Genomic DNA, 22,560 nt, shown 5'->3' on the forward strand with positions numbered 1-22,560 from the left:
AAAACCCACGACATGCCAGGAACTATGATAAACCAGGGGTCGGCACACTGCAGCCTGCAGGCCAAGTCCAGCCCATCACCTGCTATTAGAAATACAGTGTTACTGGAACACCGCCACGCCCATTCACGGGCTGCTTTTGTGCTGTAACAGCAGAGTGAAGCGTGGTGGCCAAGACAGGGCCTGTGGTGTCGCAAAGCCTAACGGATTTCCTAATCTGGCTCTTTATAGAAACAGTTTGTCAACCCTCACCTGGGTTAAATCCCTGACATGGGATTTCAACTTTTTAACAACTCTAGGAGGTGGGGACTATTCTTATCACCATTTTAAAGACAAAGACACAGAAAGTTAGGTAGATTAAGGAACTGTCCGTGTACAATTAGGAGGAAAAGCATTCAGGCGGACTGAATCCAGAACCTGTTCTTATAACCACTGCCTTCTGGTGAGCTCACTCCCCTGACCCCTCAGCATGTGCAGGGCCCCTTAATAGAAGCTCTTGATGAAGGACAACGTCTGGGTATAGATTTTTTCAATGTCCAACACAGAAAGGGAAATTAAAATTTGCTTTAATTATGATAGAGCTCATCATGCAGGCTTTAGGCACTATCATCTGAACATGAGCTTGTGCTGCACACAATTCCTAACCGAAAGGGATGGCAACAATTACAGGAGGGTTACTGCTAAGTCCACATGTCACATGGGCCTTTTATTTTTTGGTTCAGTAACTTGAAGTGATGGCAAGTAGCCTTGTCCAGAATTCCACCTCTCCCGGCAGATCTCTCGCCTTCCATTTCTCCACTACTACAACGATGCCAATACCGTGTTTCCCCGAAAATAAGACTGGGTCTTATATTAATTTTTGCTCCAAAAGATGCATTAGGGCTTATGTTCAGGGAATGTCATCCTGAAAAACATGCTAGGGCTTATTTTCTGGTTAGGTCTATTTTCGGGGAAACACAGATCAGCAAATCGGATGCTCACGGAACAGTGCTGCGAAACCTGCAAGGAAAGGAAGGCCCAGGGAGGATAAGGTCCAGCTTTGAAGACTATGTCACAGCCCACCTGGGAGAGCTGTCCGCCAGAATTGCTTGCTTGCTGGTGTAGCTGTTCAGAAAGATCTTTAACTCTTTTAACAGCACAGTAAACTGAACTTAACCAATTAGAGTTTCAGAAACCAGGGCATCTCTTCACAACCCGAATGTTTAATTCTATACATCTGGGGATACCCGTCAGAGCCAAGCTACTGAGTCAGAATGCAGTTAGTTGACATGGGGAGGGGAAAACTAAAGGGCCCAACAGCTGGGATTTCTCAGGGCTGCTTGGCTATCATCTCTTACTGAAACCAACAAGATGAACAAGGAGAAATAAAGTGTGGCTGGAAGCGTGAAGAGGGATCTAAAGAATCCAATAACTGGTCAGACCAAGGAAAGAAAAAGTCTAGACTGCCCATTCCTACCCTAACTTTCCCATTAGAATATGAGACTTCAAAGCTACAGTTACCAAGACAGTGCGGCACTGGCTACATAAGGATACACATACAGTTCCATGCAATAGAATTGGGAGTCCAGAAATAAACCCGACATTTACAGTCAATTGATTTTCAACAAGGGTGCCAAAGCAATTCAATGGGGAAAATCTTCAACAAATGCTGTTAGGACAACTGGATATCCACATACAAGAGAAAGAAATCATAACCCTTCCTCATGCCACACACAAACATTAACTCAAAATGGATCACAGACCTAACTGTAAGCTCTAAAGCTATAAAACTCTTAGAAGAAAACACGGGAGTAAATATCTGTGACCTTGGGTTAGGCAAAGACTTCTTAGACACAATACCAAAAGCACAAGCAACAAAAGAAAAAATAGATATATTAGACTTCATCAAGATTTAAAACTTTTGTGCCGCAAGTGATACCATCATAAAAGTGAAAAGACAATGCACAGAATGAGAGAAAATAGTATTTACAAATCATATATATGATAACCCAAATCTAGAATGTATTTTTAAGAAACCTCTTCAACTCAATATAAAAAGATAAATAACCCAATTAAAAATAGGGCAAAAGATCTGAATAGACATAAATCTTTCCAAAGAAAACATACAAAGGCCCAATAAGCACATGAAAAATTGCTCAACATCTAGTTATTAGAGAAAGGCAAATCAAAACCATAATGAGGTGCCACTTCGTACTCACTAGGATGGCTTTAATCAAAAAGACAGATAATAACAAGTGTTGCGGAGGATGTGGAGAAATTGGAACCCTCATACATTGCTGATGGGAAAGTAAAATGGTGCAACCACTTTGGAAAAGAGTTTGGCAATTCCTCAAAATGTTAAACAGAGTTATATGACACAGCAATTCCACTTCTAAATATATACCTGAGAGAAGTGAAAACATATGGCCACACAAAAACTTCACAGCACCATTATTCATGATAGCTAAAAATGTGGAAATAATCCAAATGTCCATTAACTGGTGAACGGGTAAACAAAATGTGGTATATCCACATAATAGAATATTTGGGGGGCCTAAAAAGGAATGAAGTACTGATACATACTACGACATGCATAAAGTTTAAAAACATGTTACATGAACAAAAGCCATTCACAAAAGGCCACAGGTTGACATTTATATGAAATGTCCATAATAGGGAAATCTACAGATGGAAAGTAGCTTAGTGCTTGCCTAAGGCTGAGGGGACGGGATGATTGGGAGATGGCAACTGGAGGCTACAGGATTTTTTTGGGGGGGTGATGAAAATATTTTAAAACCGACTGTGGGATGGTTGCACAACTCTATGAACATAATAAAAACCACTGGATCGTGCACTTTAAATAGTTGAATTTCATGTTATGTGAACTATATCTTAACACAGCTGATTACAAAAAGAGGAAATCTGGAGGTGAAGTTGGGACAGAGGGGAAAGGTGACACATTTGTCCCAGTAGTCTGAGGTCTACGGAGGCACAAGTTGAGAGGAAGAGGAGACTAGAGATTGCTGCCTAAATCTTCTAGTAAAACAAAGAACACTTACATGTGTGGTCAGTGCTCTTTCGTTCACCCAGACATCTCAGGAAGAACAAGGCACTGAAAACCAGATCTGGTTTAACCTGGACTGAGGCCTAACGGGCACCCCGACATGCTAGATAAAGGAGCAAACCTTTCCAGAACCCATTCCCTAGCCCTACCCTGCGACACACACCCAGTCCACTATTTTATATAAAGCCCGTAGGACAAACTTCCTTTGCCTGAAACCATACCTAATTCACTTGCAGCAGTCCTGGAATCTGAAAAACTAAAAATCATATCCCTTTGTTCAAGGCAAGGCCTACAGGCAAGTTCTTCTCCATGACTTCCCAGTGAAAAGAAAATCGGTCAAAAGGATCTCCAAAAGCCCTCCCAACTATGAACTTTGATCTATGCCTCATCTTTTCCAAATGCTTACGTTTGTATCTCATGAATGTAGCAAAGGCAGCAGAACTCCACCAAGACCAGAGCTGGTAAAGATCTACTCAGACAGGAGGTCACTGGGGACAAATCCTGCTGACCTCACTTAAGTTGCTGGTACTACCGTATTTCCCCGAAAATAAGACCTAACTGGAAAATAAGCCCTAGCATGATTTTTCAGGATGACATCCCCTGAACATAAGCCCTCATGTATCTTTTGAAGCAAACCGTAATATAAGATCCGGGCTTATTTTGGGGGAAACGTGGTACATTTCAGTGAGTCTTTGATCTTAAGTCAGGTATGTCATAACAGGATTAGAGAGGATGATCCATCATGAATAAAACCAAAGAGCACACAGTTTCTAATGATTCATTGAGCATGTCATACCACCTATGTAGTATCTTGGAAAAACGCAAGAAGAAGCCATCCTGGTCTCACAATAAACACGCTTTTTAATATTTTAACCACCATACATTCATACAGGCGGGCATAAATCGTTAACAAAAATCAACTCCAATTCTTCTTCCTTTCCAAAAGGTTGAAAACACCAAACTAGGTCCTCACCACAAAGGCAAAAGTAGCAGACGTGCTATGTTCCATTGTTTTCCAAGCTCAGACCATCTCCTAAAATTGCACTGAAAGCATTTCTTCACCTATCAGACAGCCTAGGTCAAAAGGCTGGATATACAATGTGCGGGTGGTATAAGGAAACAGGTTTTCTCATCCACTGCTAGTGGGGCTAGAAACTGGCATGAGCTCCTGGAGGGCAATTTGGAAGGATTAGTGAAAATGATAGTGTACATTCCCTTTGACCCAGCAACTTCTCCTCAGCCACTCATCCTACATGTGTGCAAAATGATATATAAACAAGATTATTAATTGCAGTACTATAAGAGAAAAAGATTGAAAATGAGTAAATCCCAATTAATTGGGCACTTGTTAAATGAGTTATATCAGTTCAATGATATCCTGTACAGTTAGGGGGAAAAAGGAACAAGAAAGTGAGGGAAATGTGAGGAACAGAATAGTACGCACGGCATGCTTCTGTTTGTATGAAAAGAAGGTAAGGGAGGGGGGAATATGTATGCGCATGGCTACACAAGCAGCTGGTAACACTGGCTGTGAAGAAGGGATTGGAGGTGTGGAAAGAAGCAGAGGGAAGTACTCCATTGCAAACCCTCTTGTAACTTAAATATTAAACTATGGGAATTCAATAGATATTAAATTATTTTTAATAAATATACATTTTCTTTGAAAAGAATTGACTATCAATAGCCATGAGCACTTGGAAGACAACCACCTCCACACCCCAGTTCTCACCTCCTCCAGCCTCTAGCAATCCTCCCCCAACACAGATACTTCTGGGTCCTGAAAGATAGCAGCGCTGGAGCCCAGGGAGCAGCTGTACAAACAGAGCATGGCGCCAACTCTCCCACGCTGGTTTACAGAGTTAAGAAATTCCTTTTCACCACATAGAGCTGGGAGAGTGGACAAGGCCCAGATGGCCCAGGACTTGCACTTACATGAGTGTTTCTGCAAATTTTCTACCCAAGCAACCCTAAGGCAGGTCCAATGTGGGGTGATGAGAGACATCCAAGGACTACAAAGAACTGCTTTCAAGGCCTGGGTTTTTCCATCAAAAATGCATGTACATTTTGCACTCGACACCGTAACATTTTTCATTCTATTCCGTGTCTCTTTTTGTAGTATGATATTGTGTCACTGGTGTTCTGGGAAGATGTGCCACTTCTAGCCTGTAGCTTTGCCAAACACTCTCCTCCCCACCCACCCAGCACCCATACACAAATGCCAGCCCAAGTCGCACAGACATCAATCATTTCAAGAATGGATTTCTCAGTTTTAATTCTAAAAATGCATAGTTCTCAGTGTAGAGGGAAAAAGTCTCAAATCCAGGCTGTGCCTCTTTCTGGGACCTCACAGAGCCTTAGCTTCCTCATTTGTAAAAAGGGGGGTGAAGTTACCTAGCTCATACACCATTAGAAATACCTAGTCAAATGAGGTGACGGCTCTTACAGTAGCCATTGTTATTATTACCAGGCCAAAAAAACCCACAGGTGTTTCCCCAAAGGGCAGGACTTTACACAGCTCACCCATTGTGGTTCTAAATCTTGAAACTTGGCTTCAGATGGCAATCTGCCCATCTTTACCAGCTAAATATCAGGCCTCGGTTTCTCAAAAGGGAGAATCGAGATCTTTGAACAGTCTCTCCAGGGCAACTGCACTGAACACGTTAGATGACCCCCTTCTTATTTCAAGGGCAAGTCAGGTTTCTTGGTTGGCTAATTCATTAAAAAATTAGCCCCATTTCCCAGTCAAGGATAGTCTGGTAAACTGATGGCAACTAAGAAAATTCTTCCAAAACAGACGAACAGCATGTTTCAATGTGCTGAATTGCTAAATCTCCACTAGTTCTAAAATAGTTGACTTTTAACCATATGCTCCAATTACTGATTTAAAAGTAGGGTGGGGAGAGGAATATACAATTGTATCACACACACACACAAAAACCAAAATCCCAATCTTTGCTAAGTACCACCATTCATTACAAATAATGACCTGCTTACAAGCTGGCACATTTTCTTTTCTTTTCTTTTTTTTAAACTTTTATTTATTTTAAGTGTGTTTTTCTAGGACCCATCAGCTCCCAGTCAAGTAGTTGTTTCAATCTAGTTGTGGAGGGCGCAGCTCAAAGTGGCCCATGTGGGGATCGAACTGCAACCTTGTTAAGAGCACTGCGCTCTAACCAACATTTTCATGAGCTAACTGGTCACCCCGAGCTGGCACATTTTCATGAGTTAACACCCACATTTAGAAATGTTTACACTATCCCTTGGGGTCAGGGGGAACTTTTATCTATGACAAGTAGAAAACTCCCAAATAGCACTACACATGGCCATGTCAGAGCATTTTTCCTGGTCCAAAGGCATTGACAGACTTTCCTTGCGGGAGCACAGACCTGACACCTCAGACATGTTTGCTCCTAATGGAGAACAAGTCGCCTCATAGGACAGGCTCTCCTGGCTTGTTCTAGTGCAGACCCACCACACAGATACATCAGGGCTTGCTAATGAACAAGGCCTCTGCCACAGCCGGCTTTTGTTTCTTTTCTGTCTCCCTTTTTTGCTGAATGAGTGAAAACAGCTGAGGCGTGGAGGCCCAGAGTCCAGGGAATGGAATGTGGGTTTGTCGGTTCCATGTCACTGGCCACCCCACACTCCAATGTGTTGAAGCTGCAGGATCTCAGCTGATGGGTACCCAAAGAGTCCCCTAGGTTAGGTCATCTGCTGGGAGGGGACCACCGTTTCAACATCACTGCTGTGGACACCACTTTCATTTCAACAATGAGGACCTGGGTCACAAATAATGAGTCCCTTTCTCACTCCAAATATGTAGAGAACTCTTAACAAGATACTGTGTACTGTGTCTTCTACTACCCCCTCACCTGAGCCACAGTAAACTATTTAGGAATAGAAACAGCATATACAGATGGTGCCCCAAAAATGGTGCAAAAAAATGTGTACACATTTTAAGACAACAGGTACACATTGTTTTGGCACCCCGTTTTTTAGTCAGAGGCCGCACATTCATCTCCGTCCCTAGTTATCTGTGAATTGTATAAGGCCACTGCACCAGTGCTTCTCACACTTTAATAAGCAATAGGACTCATGTGGGGATCTCATTAAATAAATGCTCGTTCTCACTCAGGAAGGATGGAGCAGGGCCCGGACTCTGGATTTCTAACAAGCTTCTAGGTGGTGCCAGTGATGCTATAGATCCCGCTTTGAATAGTGAGGTCTACACTGTGGAGAGACTACTCTGACCTCAAGGCCTTCCTGCAGAGGTTCCAGCTCAGGCTTCAGCTGCCAATTCCTTTATGCTCCTTGGTAGGACTCCAGTTCTGGCACTGCGTGGCAGGTGAATTGGATGCTACTGCAAGCTTTGTGGCCAGCTCACACTGGGACCCATGCAAGCCCTTGACCCCTCTGAGCTCAATTCACACCCTTAAAGAAAATGTAATAGGTAATACTTGCTCTAAATGGGTCAGAAAATCCAAAAAGAAAGAGATACAAAAAAGCTCGAAAGGGATGAAATCTCTGCGCTAATGTACAGTGATGGGTTTTCTTTCTTCCTTTTTGACTCTGCCTGCTTACCACTTGGTCAAGTAGGGTGTGCAAGCCAGTGAAAAACATAATTTTCAATCCCCTTTTCTAAGAGTGACATCAGAGTTTCCAAAAATTCCCTCACTATATTTCCCAAATGCCAACACCATTCCTTCCCAACATATTTGCAATTCAGAAGTGCATTGTTTATACTGTTGGATTTCTCAATTATAAGCTCTTTTTTATTTGTGTTTGTTTGCGTTTGTATGTTTGTTTTTGGCAAGGGAGCAGTGCACGAAAGAGATGGGAATAATGGGGCAAAAAATTTGAGGGTACTCATTACCACCCCAAGCATTTTCAAGGAAGAGTGATTCCAAAGCCAAGATGAGTGGAGGTCAATATTCAATTTCCTTTTCTTAGAAGACGTGGATTCTGGACGAGATTCTGCTAATAATTTATTGTATGACCACTTTACATAAGTCATTTCACCTCTATCTGCATTCAGGTTCCTCCTCTGTCAATGAAATTTCAACGTCCCTGCCAGCTAATTTCAACGTCCCTGCCAGCTCTAAAGTCTGGGATTCTAGAACGAACTTGAAGAAACTGGGCAGTATTAAGCAATCAGGGAATTAAATTAAAAGTTCCAGACGTTTTACTCCTATAACATCATGCTTTGATTTCCTTTTCCAGTGCTATCAGCTAAACTCAGATCATATTTACCACAGTCTCTGCCATAGCACCTAGAGCTCAGAACCCTATCTAAAGACAGGCAACTTCCTGCCATTGAGCAGAACACAGCATGACTAGCTCATTCTCTTCCCCACGGTCACTAACTTGCCATAACTCAGCAACTGTACATGCATCATGCTTAATTAAATGTATCATGAAGATTTGGTTTACATTCTGTTTTGTTCCCATTGCCCTAGTGGTGATTTTCCTGCTTACAAAACCACTTAAAAGATACTCCTTTTTAATCATATTCAATTACACAGTTTTTTCCTACAGTAACTCGGTGATTACATAGGTTAAAGTTATCACTGGTTTTCTTAACAATCTCCTTATGAAATAAGTCAATATACTTTCCTCTAAATAGTTAAAAACCAGCAATGTTTGCTCTGAGTGGCCTGTAATTCAGACACAGGTCCAAGACAAAAGTTATGCTAATAAAATGCCTCACACTTGCTCATAGAATGAGTTTCACATAGGTGTTCCTTTAAGCCATGTAATAAACCTATACTGATGCCCATGGTGGGGATAAAAATGCCTATGATAAAATACTCTGCACCTAAACAAGTCAAGTGATTTTCTCAAGAGGCAACATGCTCAGTAGTGCAGGCCTTGACATATGGCATGGTTCCACTGCTATAAAATGTCCACAATAGGCAAATTCATAGAGAAAGAAAGTAGACTAGTGGTTGCCCGGGTTGGGGGAAGATTGGAATTTGATGTAAGGGGCTTCATATGGGAGTGATGGACATATTTTGGACTTGGGACAGTGGTGATGGTTGCCCAACACCGAATTAAACAAACTACTAAACTGTATACTTTAAAATGGTGAATTTTATGTTATGTAAATGTTACCTCAGTGAAAACAAAAGGACAAAAAGAGTTCCGGCCTTGTAGTCAGCCAACCTGAACTGGCCCCGCTTATTTCTCTCTAAGCCTTGATTTTCCCCTTGTTCTAGTAATGAACGGAAACATGCTAAGTGTGTAGCAGTGTTTCAGGCACACAGTAAGAACTTAATCAATGATAGCTACGTATGAAAAGAAGGAAGCCAAAGTTGCACAACCAGAACTTGAATCCAGCTCTCCGACTCTCTGTGATCTCTGCTACTTGCTACTAGGTTCTTCCGAGTGGGTCAGCATCTTCAGGGAAAATTCCCCAGTCGGCCAGAGAAAAGGAAGCTTCCCACCTGCCAACTGGTGGCTGTAGATATGCTCACGCACACTGATTTAAAGGGGTAAAAAAATGGAATTTTACCATGAAAACAGCATTTCAGGGGCTTCTCTGACACAGAGCCCTGGGTTACAGACTTTTAATTATGCTTTTGCATTTATGTGGTTTTTTTTACACCACTCCTTTAAAAAAAAACTTAAAAAATGTTTCCCAGTTTCCCTGGGTCCTCTGTTTCCAACCGGTAAAAAGAACTGCGCGTCATATTTATAAGACATGACTTCCTTCACTGTAACAGCCACAATCTAAACTAATCTTGTGATCAGCATATAAAAGTTCTGTTTATAGAACCCAACATCCCCCCACAATGCAGTCAGCCCTTAAAGGAGCTGCTGGCTGGTGAAAGGGACTCCACCCAGACAATGCCATGTATCCATAGCTCTGCATCACCAGGAAAACATTGGGGGCGGGGGGCAGAAATAAAAGTAGGGGTGAGTGAGACACCCAGTTAGAGTCACTTTGTCACTGACAGACCAGATGGCTTTACAAATGGTTAAAATCAGCTTGCTATCAGCACACACATGTCCAACAGGTTGAACAGGATTTTTGAAGACAGAAGATAAACAAGCAGGTTCTCCACAGCATTGCCTACTAGGGAGTTGTGGGGACCCCTCCAAGATAAACCAAAGGCTCGATCTGGAAGCCAACAGGTCCTAATCGAGTCCACAGTTCTATACTGTTCCCTTCCCAGAAATCTTGTTATTTGTGAAAGCTGATCCTTCAACTTTCCCATTTTGCTGCTCCCACATTTCCATAAATGATGAGAAAAATCAACCCTAAGATGTAAAAATCATGCCATTTAAAAATTTTAAGTAAAAATGCTTAAACCAAGAACTCTCAATCCAGTGACCTATGAGCGCCTCTCTGCACCCTTGAACTAGACCAAATTTCCAAACAGAAAATGGCCAACTTTTCCCTGTGTCCCCCTCCCTCCATGGTTGCAGGAACAATGCTAACAGGAACCAGAGAAAGAAATGTGGAACTGACATCACAGCTGAGAGGCAAGAGGCTGGGCCAATACTCTCACTACGCTTTGAGGCTGGTTCCCACAGTTGCCCGAGTTAAGACATACAAGGATGACCTTTATTTATTTCCTCCTTCAAAGCTGTTGGCTATTCCCTGGGACGGAGTTCAGCAGACTGGGCTCTGGCAAAGCCCACAGTCTCCAGTCCCACCTTGGAGGCCAGCCTGCTGGGGTCAGCAGCCAACTTGAACTGATGGGCAAAGGGAATTGGGCCAGAAATAGGAATATCCTAATCCAGGTATAGTCACCTGCCCCCTCTGAGGTTTTGTCCAAGTAACAATTTCTCTGAACTGCAGTTTAGTGTTCTTAAAAACAGGGGTGGTATTATGGATCCATTCACTGCCTGGATCAAGAAAAATGAAAGACAATAGTGCCAAGTGTCAAAACACTGATCATTATATAAATAGCAAACAGTGTCCAGGAAGGAATTAGTAATGTACCACCCAGAAGTTACAGAACATAAATCACAGATTTCCTTCTAGACAGAGGCTTGAAGGAAACATGGTGACGTTTTGCCCTCCGTCCCTTTGGACCCATTGTCTTCCAGCCATGGTTGCTAGCATGACTCTCACTCCGTCCCTCTGTTTCTGAATGAAGGGAGAACAAAATGTCACCCTCCTCCTCAGAATTTCTGGGAGAGGCAGAGGGGGAGGGATGGAGTAACCAAGCCTAATCTAAGACCTGTCCCAGGACTGCTCCAGGGCCAGATCCCCTCAGCTTTTTTAAAATGCCACATGGGGAGCCTATTATAGAGGCCCCCATAAAACACCATGGTAGTCATTCGTGCTGTTCACCAAATATTTCAGCCCTTCTCCCCTCTGGGCACATGTATGATTGTACTTGCCTGCCTCCTTGAAGTCAGGTCTGGCCATGTGACGAGCTTTGGCCAATGAAATGTGAGTTCAAGTAGCACATGTCATATCCAGGTACAAGCTCTAAGAGCCAGTTAGTGATTCACCATATACCCCTCCCTTGCTGTATGTAGCAATCACAGATGTGGGCGTTCCCCAGGGACTCTGATGAGCAAAGCAACCTCTAGCTACACACTGCCATGACCCATTTGGGAAACGTAAAGTGAGCAAGAAATAAGTTTTTCTTAGTTAAGCTACTGAGATCTGGGGCTATTGCAGTGTGACCTAACTTACCACATTGTGGAAAGACGTACTACTTGCAAGTTCAGCTCAGTCCACTGAAAATACTGAGTATATCACAAGCTTCACCCCAAAGAGGGAGCGGGCTTGTAACAAGGAAAGAGCACAGTTTCCAGAGTCAGGCAGACTTGGGTTCAAATCTTGACTGTCACCCACAAGCCACATGACTCTGAGCCGGTCAGTTACCCTTTACTGAGCTGCAATTTCCTAAAATGGTGATTTAAGGGGTGTGGTGGGGGTTAAAAGTCATGTGTGTAAAGTATGTGGCGTGTGGCAAGGCGTGCCATATGCACTAAAGAAACAGCAGTGATTATAGTGACCTTCACCATTATTGTCCCCCTACTTCAGTCACTCACCAGCTGTGGAACTGGAGTGTCTGCTTCCTGCTCTGCAAAATAGGGAGGTAACCCTGTGTCCACTCTCATGGTGACTGCAAGGGCTCAGTGTAAAAGTGTCTGTGGGAGCAGCCAGCAGGGTGCCGGGCATGTGGCAGCTGCTCAGTGAGGAGAACCCCTCACTCTCTAAGCCCTTTACCCAGCCTGCCCTGAGTGAGCCCTGGAGCATCAGGGCCAATGAAGCTGTGGCACCCCGTGCACTGAAGGACCCAGTCCTCACGCCTTCTGCCCTGGGCTCCAGACTGCCCTCCAGGCCTCATCTGATAAGAGGCCTTCTCCCCTACCCCCTGCTAAGTAGCTGGCTGCCACTTACTGAACCACAAGCATTGCCTCTGGCCAGGCACTCGGGCCTTGGGGACCTCACACACCAACCTGACCCGAGACACCCACACCAGCCCAGGTGACCACGCGTTTGAGAAGCTCACCTGAATATCATTCGCAAAGATCTGGCCCATCCCTGGGGCCAGCCCTGCAGGATTGGGGAAGTCCCGCACTAGGGCTCCCACTGACCTGTTATTGAGGATTCTCAGAGCCTGGCAGCCCCTCCCAGCCCCAGCTCTGACAGTTACAGCATTTCAGTGAAGCTCTCGGGACATACAACAGACCTCATAGCTAGGAAAATCTGCCATTTGCCACTAGACCCCTGAGCAAACACTAGGAGTCCTGAACTGTGTCCTTAGGTGGGAGTGTAATAAAAGGCTATCACTGGCACGGAAACATCCCAACTGCTTACAAACCTCTGAGTGGCCTACATGGAAGCAACTCTGGAGGCAGGATGGAATGGGTGCCCTAGTCCCAGGGCAGCCCCCCCTAGCTGTTTGACCTGAGGCAAGTCATGCTTCCATAGCCATCAAATGTCAGGAGAGAAGGAAATACAAGTCAGAATGTGCACACTCAACACTGATTGTCTACACTCAATAATTCCACAAATTGAACAAGAAGAAGTACCATTCTTAAGGAGTTTGAAGTCTCACAAGAGTTAAACATATTCACAACTGAAGTGCAAGTAATTGCAGCCCAAAGAGAGGATCATGAGTACAACGGTCCAATGGCCTCTGACCGTGTCCATGTCTGTGAATCTGATGCCCAAAGGGCAAATAAATGTTATGTCTTCTCTCTGGCCTACCAAAGCGTCCACTTCTCCAGATAAGCTCAAAAAGACCTGGTATTCACTCACTCTTTCATCCATTCATATCTCACTCGTTCATAAAGCGGTAAAATGTCAGCGCTGTCTTGGACACCACGTTTCTCTGGTTTAAACCAGAATCTGAACTTCCAATAGCCTCCATCCCCACCCCCCAGTGCATCTTTGGCAGATAAGCAGCCCTTCACCCTCTCCTTCCAGGGCCTGGAAACAAACACACTACGTCCCAAAACAGGCCTTTCCATCTTCTGACAGGTCTCAGTCATGGAAGCATCTCCTTCATGCTGAGCTGTTATCTACATTCCTGCAACCACAATGGGACCAACCAAGGACAGTACAATTCTGCCTCCAAAAGACAGCCCTTCAAACCTTGAAGCCCTCATACCATTCTATCCTGGCCTTTCTTCTTTAGGCTAAACTTTCAAAGGTCCTTCCTCACCCACCAGAATGTGGTATTAAGTATCCTCTCAAAGTGTGGGGCACAAAACCAAAACAATACTCCCTGAAGAGTCTGGTCCACCGTCATCCTGATTACCAGTTACCCCAAATTCCCAAGACAAAGTCTCCCAGTGAATAAAACAGATCCCTCACAGATACATGTCTGCATAGAGACCAAAGACAAAATCCGGTGCTTGAACTCAAGTCCACAAGCCAAAAAAAGCTTTAGCCACCTCAAGACACACAGACATCCATCAGACCCTTCCCAGAACGCTTCTTTGTGAGCAGTACTGTAGGGACCAATGGTGACAGTCAGGGCATCACTGCTGGGTCCTAATCTTGCTCCCATCCCTTCTTCACCTGTCAGTACTTTTCCTCTCCCTCCCCATCTGGGTACCTCTGACAGCCCTCTGGCTTGAATACGTTTCTCAGCTCCAGAGGCTCAGCCTGTCACCCCAACCCCATTCTCTTTGCTGGCAAGTAATACCATAACTCTTCTGGGGAAAAGGAGATGTCTTTTTCCCTTAGCCTCCTTTCCCTCCCACCCTTCTCTCCCCTCACGACTGGCCAACGCTTTCCACCCATCTCATTCCAGAGCTACCCTGGGGAACTGGACTAGGGGCCCAATTCCCCACTGGCCCCAGCTGAACTGCTGGTTACATCCCCCAGGACAAAGCTCTGGGCCAGGCAGGCATAACAACATCTACTGAGCGCTCACTCTATGCCGACCATTGCACTGACTTCCATGGGCATCTCACTTCATTCTTAAGTTCCCCGCTCAGGAAGGAACCATTATATCCTTTGCCTGTAAGTGAGGAAATAGAGGCTCTGAGAGGTAACTGGCTTAAGGTCTCAAGGCCAGTAAGCAGTGGAGCCAGGATACAATCCCAGGCAGCCTGACTTGAGAACCTGACAGGCTGAAAACTAGACAGTGAGCTCTTCCCAGGCAGGGCCTGCCTCTCACTGTGGGCCCAGCCCAGTGCCTGGCACACAGAGCACTCATGATTCAAGTTCAGTGAATGAACTGCCTCTCTATATGTCATTTAAGTGTCTAGGTATATGTTAACGCATCCAATGACAGTCACCAAACACACACTGCCCCATTGCACATGTATTTTTCTTTCTTTTTTTTCTTTTTTTTTTTTTTGTAGTCAACACACACTTTCTGCTCTGTCATGAGCTTTTGTTATCTGGCCTGAAAACTTAACTCTAATTTATAACAATGCCTCTATGAGAAAATTCTTTCAACTTCCAAACACTGTACATAAAAATAAACTTTTAGCACTTTTAGCACCTTTCTTTCCTAAACTGAGTCCCCAATTAACAGATACCTTCGTTAGGGTGCTGTTTACCTTTGCATTACTGAGAAGTCTGTCCTGACTGAAATTTGCCTCACTTTGCTGCATCTCTGTCTCAGAAAATATGCCAGAATTTCAAAGGAATGTGTGAATTGGACACTCCTCGCATTTTTGCAAAGGTCCCATTCTCAATCCAAATTTTCACAAAATTATGATTCTCCGAGAAGCACGGGGTCTTGCTTAAGCTGAAAAATGACTGCCCTAGTTCATGGGTTTTCAGTTCCCTGAGAGGGCTGGAATTTTCAGCTTACGAAGAGCCTGACATCTGTTCTAGCTACTTATTTTCCAGACAAGCAATCCAGGGCATAGAGAAGTTAAGTGACTTGTTCAAAGTCACACAGTGGAATTTCAGCGGCGGCAGGAACTCGAGGGACTTAGATTGCCCTCCCTCCTTAGCACTATCTGTTATCCTAAGTAACACCTCTCCTGCTCCCTGACAATGACAACGCCCTTCTAAACATAGACCTCCTCTCCCAGCACTGCCTGGGAACCCAAGGGCCCCAAGGAAGTCCTTGTGCTGATCCGGCCTCAGAAAAACACAGAAGAGGCTCTTTTAGCTTCTGCTGCTGATCGTGGCCACCCGCCAAGCGGAAAAGGTATGAAGAAACACATCTTACGTTTCCTTCTCAACCTAAAAGATGTGTGTTCCCATTCCAACTCTGCCACCCAAGCTCAGGTTCTCATCTACTCACGTCCAGAAAACTAGGATACCTAATTCTAGTACACACCTCACCACTCAACTCATTTACAATACATCTTCCAGAATGATCTTGCCAAGATGACTCTTCCACCACGACAGAGCTCAGCCCAGAGTCCAGAATGATTCCCAACACAGAACAGATTGAATCCAAACTCCGTGTAGCCTGTCCTCCAAAACCTTCCTAAATTGACTACATTGACCGAGTCAATCTGATCTTGCCCAAATCTTCAAACTCTGTCAAATACATCCCTCTCTATACTGTGTGTCAGGTTCATTCCCAATTACAGGCTCTTCTATAGTATCCAGAACTCTCTATGGAAAGTACCTCCCAAAAAAGAATTATGTAACACAGAATTTCCCCAAAAGTATTCTATAATACAAAAGTATTGTGGAAGATTATTTGGAAAAAGAATTTTGCAGTCACATATTTCTGAAAAATTCTTACAGTTGAGTCCTTTCTTTGAGAATCATAACTGACATTTAGCCTACATATTAAAGGCTCTGAGAAGTCCTGTCATAAGAAAAGCCATTTAAATTTATCCCAGGAGTTCTTGAATTTATCTCAGATCTACGCTCCTTTCTCCGTCTCCATTGCCACCACGCCAGTTCAAGCTGCCATCATTTCCCTCCTGGACAACAGCAAGAGCCTTCTAGCAGGTCTATCCACATCCCCTCTTCTGCCCTTTACAATCCATTCCCCACACACTAGGGCAGGAAAGAGTATTTTGAATCTCAAACCACATCATGTCACCCCTAAATGTTTCAATGATTTTCCTGTGCTCGTAAAGATAAAGGCAAAAACAAACAACAAACCTTAACTCAGTCCATAGGGCTTACGCAGTCTGTCTACCTTCCCAGCCCCATTCCACGTCACACTCCTCCTCCTCACTCGCCCTATCCTTCCAGTGGCCTTTTGCTTTTAAGCTTCCTCCTGTATCATGCTCCCTCCTACCCCAAGGCTTTTGCACATCTGCCTGGAAGACTCTTCCTCGGCCTCTCCATATCTTTAGTTCCTGCTCAGCCTTATCACCACGTCCTCAAGGAAATGGTCCCTGACCTTCCAGACAAGGTCAAATCTAGCCCCTCTCTTCCATGAGCCTTGCTTGTCACAGTCACAATTTGTATTTACTTATATGATTTTTTTCCTTTATATTCTCTCCCACTAGACTGTAAGCTGTCTGAGGGCAAGAAGCACATGTCCATTTTTGCTCACTCGGTTTAATACAGTGTCTGGCCCAAAGTAAATACTCAAAAAAAAGTACACCTGAAATCTATGTAATTTTACTAACAATTGTCACCCCAATAAATTTAATAAAATAAAATTAAAAAAAAAAAATTGTTGAACCCATCAATCTAAAGTATGAAAAAGAAAGTACAATACAATAGATTCCATAATGGAGACATAAACCAAATACCAGGGGAGAGGAAATAGCAGAGCCTTAACTCTACCAGGAGATGTGATAGGTAAAGCTGGTGCCAGGCAGAAAAGGGAAAGGAAAGGCAGTGCAGGTAGAAAAAGAGCACATGCCAAGGCGTGGAAGCTTGCAGGGACTGGTTGGCTTCTGGTTGATTCTGCTTTACATCTAGGCCATCCCCATCTGCGATCCTCAAGAAAAGGGAGCGTGTCTTTTATGCTCTCCTCTCTCGCATGAAGCCCAGGGCCCTGGGAGCACAGAAGCAAGCGTCCGCTGCGAGAAGTAGACGCCTCCCCCTATATGGACAGGGATCTGAAGGGCCACCCCCACCCCCCACCATGTGCATGTTTGCCAGCCCACATCTCGGCCGCACAGCTCGCCATGGCCTTGACACTGAAACCACTGCTTGCCGATTCTGCAGGGCCTGCCCCTGTGCCTGGCCCACCCTAATCCTCCACTCCCGAGCAACGGGCCGCATTTCTAGACACTGTAGGCCCCTCTTTAATTCCACTCTGTGGTTAGCAGCTGTCCCCAATAATATTCCTACTGGTGTCGAATAAGAAGCAGAGATGAAGAGTGTCAGGTCACTCAGGACCCTTTTCTGGGGGCTCTGACTGCTGGGTCCACGTTTAAGCGTGTGTGTGTGTGTGTGTGTGTGTGTGTGTGTGTGTGTGTGTCTTTCTTCTATTCCCCATCTGCAACAGGAAAATACAAGCCAGATGCTGCTCCTAGAGTTTGTTTTAACCAACAGGAATCCTGTCAGGAATCACCCCCAACCCCACCCCTCAGCCCAATCTAACCAGGCCTGTTCTTTGTTCCACAAAACAAACAGCTAGTTCCGCCTGTCAGGGCAGAAGAGGTGCACACACACACAGGAGCAAACAAAGAAGCCCTCTTGCCCAAGACTTCCTTTCCTGTTGGATGACAAGGTCACCGGTGCCCTTTGCTGGAAGTCACCAGATGAGCCAGGCACACACAGGGCCCTGCAGCCTCCGGCACTATCACTCCCTGACCTTCTATTTCCACCACCACCCTCATGTCACCCAGCCCAGTAGGATGTGGGGCTGAGGAAATCTGCTGCACTGTTCTGATTAGTGATGTGCTGCTCGCAAAGTATGTCCAACTCTCCCCCCGCCACCAGAGTGACATTAAGCCCAACCCCTCACTCTTCTCTCCTGCCCAGCCTACGAGCATCCACCTGGTACAGCTACTGGGTGCTGGAGATTGTGCTGCCAACAATCTCGCTTCGCCCTCACCGCAGCTCTGTGGCGCTATTATTACATGCATTTTACTGAAGGGGAAACTGGGGCTCAGACAAGTTAAGTGACATGCCCTAAATCACATGGCCAGGGTTCCTCTTGTGTCTGTGTGGCCTGAGCACACGGCACCAACCTCTCTCCTGAGGGCCTTGATAATTCCTTTACAAAACCAACTTGGTAAGGAGTGGAAGTCTATCCACCCAATTACTAGGTCAAGCATGACTCTCAAGCTGTTCAGTTGATAATTAGAATGACTTTCTCGCAAATAGTCCCATTTTGGTTTTAAGACCCTACAAAGAAGGAAATAAGGCAGTTTGGGCTTTCTTTTTATTTCTGAATGTATCTGCTGCCTTTGTGAGCACGTCCAACTGCACTTCAGGACAACTCTGTGAATATTTTCCCTGAAAACACCCACTTCCCTCCTCTAGTCTTTTATCTCCACTTATTTATCTTATCTCCACTTCCCAGAGTTCATGAGGCTCCAATTCCACAGTCATTCCTGGTTATCAGTTTTGCTTTTACAAGTAACATTTATCTGGATTACTAAGACATTTCTGGTCTTCTAGAAGTATGCTTTCATTTTTCTTGTCATTTAGTCACTTTATAGGCTTCCAAAGTTGTGCTTTTATATGAAAACACATGCCTTCCTAATTCCTTCACCTTTCACATGGCTTTAACTGAAGCCACGGTAGAATTGGGACATGAATGCTACGGAAGTCAATCGATACCAGGGAAAGTAATACTTTCTGGTCATCATCCAAATTGCACTGAACGCCTCCCAAGACAATGAGGATTAGTCTAACTCTCTTTCTCAGTGCTTATAAGAACCTCCCCAAACTGTTCATCAATTTACTACACAGAACCCGAAAATGGTATGGTGGCCACACCTTTGTATTTTCCCAGACAGGCTGACAGTCCCTAAGGCATCAGATATTTACCATCATTCTTTCTTTTTCTCCTTGGTGGTGTCCCTAAGTCAAAAGGGCAAAGGAGGCTATTTCTGAGAGTCACCACAGGCATAAAATCAGAAATTCAGGTTTACAATAAGTTTGATTTTAAAGCAACTAGCAGGTAATAGGCATGAGGAATTCTTCTCAAGACCAGGTCAAAGCATCCTTGGGGTATCACAGCCAGTGGAAGCTTTTCACAGTCACTGCATCCTACAATCCACACGGAAGGTGGTAATGAGACCAACACAAAGAAGAGCTGGTGATTAATGAGCTGACTGAGAATGCAGGAAGGATACTGATGATATAATATAAACTACTTGCTGACAGCTGGTTTCTGAGTTACACATGTAAGCTATTTCAGTGACTTTGCAGAAAAAACTTCCTGTAGAAACTATAGGAAAGGTCCGTGGTTTAAGGACCTATAGGGTATGACCAAGTTACATGAACTGATCCTCTAACCTATGAAGCTCCCAGAAGGATGTAAAGAAAAATAAAGTAAGACCCTGCCTTTGAGGAGTTTCAAGGTGATGACAACCATCTCCACATCTCCTGTGGCACAAGGCATGGGTGACAAATCCCCAAGAAAAAAGCGAAGAGTAAGCTACTGCATCCAGAGGAGAAGAGGAGCTACCTTCTGGCTTTACAGTCAGTATTTTACAAGACGCACATGGAGCTAGTTAGAGGATGGCAAATGTGCTAGTGTCTGAGCTCATGCCTAGACACTCAAGTTTCCAGGGAACACCCTTGGCCAAAGTCTGTTGGATAGGATACCAGCTGAATGCTGTGCACCCTCGCAAGTGGCTGGGGTTCAGGAATGAACAGAGGAAGACATAATCCAGTTGTTCTGGGATGGAAAATGTAATATGCACCAGTTTGAAATTAGTCTAAAATGAAGAATCAGGACCATTTAGCCCCAAACAGAAAGAACACAAAGTTCATGGGATTTGGTTCCTTCCCAAAATATATTCCATCCTTCTTACTGCTTTTTAATTTTCTATTTATATTTTTAATGGCCTCATCGTATATGAGTAGTTTATTATAAGCCACTCACAAGGGAAGGGTGTTAAATGCTGAATCCAGGTGCAGAGGGGAAAAAAGGACTAAGAGAAGGGCGGTGGCAGAAGGGGGCTCTTTCACACCCTGAATTTCAAGGGAACTGCAACAGGGGCGTAGAGATGAAGAAAAAGAGAATCCTTTGTATTTCCATCAAAAATAAAGCTTTTTGGCCTCCAATTCAGAACACAGATCCTTCTCAACCCCTCCTTCTCCTCTGAATCACACACTATCCAGTTACAAATACTCATATGATGGCTACGCCTTTGAAACAATAAGTCACTAGATGAGCCTATAAATGTAAAATTCTTAAATGGCAAGAGCACATGCATATAAAAATGATGATCTTTGGAGCCTAGATTTCATTGCCTTGGGAGATTTATATTTTAAGTGATATTCAGGTTGCTATCCCAAGTCAGTGTTCTCCTATCTCCCTCTGAGTGATTACTGTTTATCTTACTCTTCTGAGTACTATGGGGTACAGCAGTGCTGCGTGGCTCCATCCCTTAGCCACACATGCTTAGGAAAGAAGCCTGGGTTTTGTGGGGATTGAGACCATATCTCACTTCTTAGCTATAGTTCCCAGATTAGTGTCATATATATAATTGGAGCTCAATAAAAATGTGCTACTTGCTGAATACCCTGGAGTGGGCAAAGTTGCCAAGTGCCTGTTATAACCACAGCAGATGACAAGAATAGAATTTAAGATTTTGCCGTCTCACTGGATCCACTAAATGGTACTTCAGAGAATCCTAAAGTTTGAGAGCATACTCATTTGCCCATGAGTACATCTGAGTGCCTGTCAGGCAGGGGAGCTCGTGGTCATCCAAAGGTCCTAATGAGCCTTGGCTGCTCCATTCTACAATCTCTAAAAATGAGAGAAAAAGAAACAAGAGATGTCATTTATCTCTTTTCAGTTGAATCAAGTTGATTTTTAATCCACTGTTCTGCCTGTCGAGACCATTTAGAATCTTGGGTCTATCAAATAATAGTTGGGTTCTCTCTGCTTGCTGTGGGTCACCTACAAACTTGGTTAAGTGTGCTTTCTGTATCTTGATGTCATGGAAAACAAGTTGACAGGACAGGGCCAAGGGTTCTGTCATCCATCATTAGAAAAACTCCTTCCAAATCTCTCTGTAACCCCAATCTCCTTGCCTAGTAACCCTGTCAAAAGAGAACATGGTTTGAATGATTCTCAATGAGTTTTTGCTGACTTCCAGGGATCATCTTTCTTCAGTTCTTATACTTGAACTTTTAATATTTTCAGAAGAAGGACAAAGGGATCAATGTGACTGAACTCTATTGCCACTGACTTCACTGCAAATTTCAAATCACGAATTCATTATTAAAAGCATTAGTTCTGGTCTAATATACGCATACTTACTTTCCTCGCCTTATTTATTTCTGATGTCAAACCAGACTTCAGAATCATAAATACTCACATACCCACACACAGCGACCTGGCTAGTCCCTTTTTCTCACCATTGCCAAAGGAGAGCTCCACTCCCATAATCTTCAATAAGAAAGTAAAATTTGGAACTTTGTAAAATGCCCACACCGAAGGGGCTGGTTAAGAATCCAGGGCAATGACTTGTCTCTCTCAGTGATACGTGAGCCTGGGGCACGTACAAATGACAGTGGCATATCTGGATCTTAGCACCTACTTCCTCTCTCTGTTCATGGAGTCCCCATACGCCCAGACTAGGTAAGAAACTTGGCTGTGATTTTCAAAATTTTATGTCAAGAGAAGCTTTACTTCCCTCTCAGGAAATAGTTTTGTAGTTTTCTCATGGACAGCAAAAATCATGAGGTTGACATGTGTCTTTTTTGACTTTGACTGCTACGAGTCTCAGAGCCACGTTTCTAATTCACCTTCAGGATCTTTGGACCTGCATGGTTTAAACCAGGGGTGTGCAAACTGCGGCCCGCGGGCCAACTGCGGCCCACAATCCATTGTTAATTGGCCCGCAGCAAATTCCAAAAATATATTTAGTTTACTTAAATAAACCAGGTAAGGCAATACGTACTTCACCTTGAGTGAGTAGCCCTGCTGTTTGTATATTTTACCGCATATGGCCCTTGGTAAAAACGTTGAAAAAAGTTTGGACACCCCTGGTTTAAACAGTCTTTTTTAGATAGATGCTCTAAT

At 44.1% G+C, this 22,560-nt stretch overlaps 1 protein-coding gene across 6 annotated transcripts in view; it reads right to left on the reverse strand.

The window, feature by feature from the left end:
- CGNL1 (cingulin like 1) overlaps positions 1-22,560 on the reverse strand; it is a 140,527-nt gene that overhangs the window by 30,338 nt on the left and 87,629 nt on the right. The gene's annotated exons all lie outside the window — the stretch shown is intronic.

Source organism: Rhinolophus sinicus, linkage group LG03, assembly GCF_036562045.2.
Source record: "Rhinolophus sinicus isolate RSC01 linkage group LG03, ASM3656204v1, whole genome shotgun sequence".
NCBI classification, from domain to species: domain Eukaryota; kingdom Metazoa; phylum Chordata; class Mammalia; order Chiroptera; family Rhinolophidae; genus Rhinolophus; species Rhinolophus sinicus.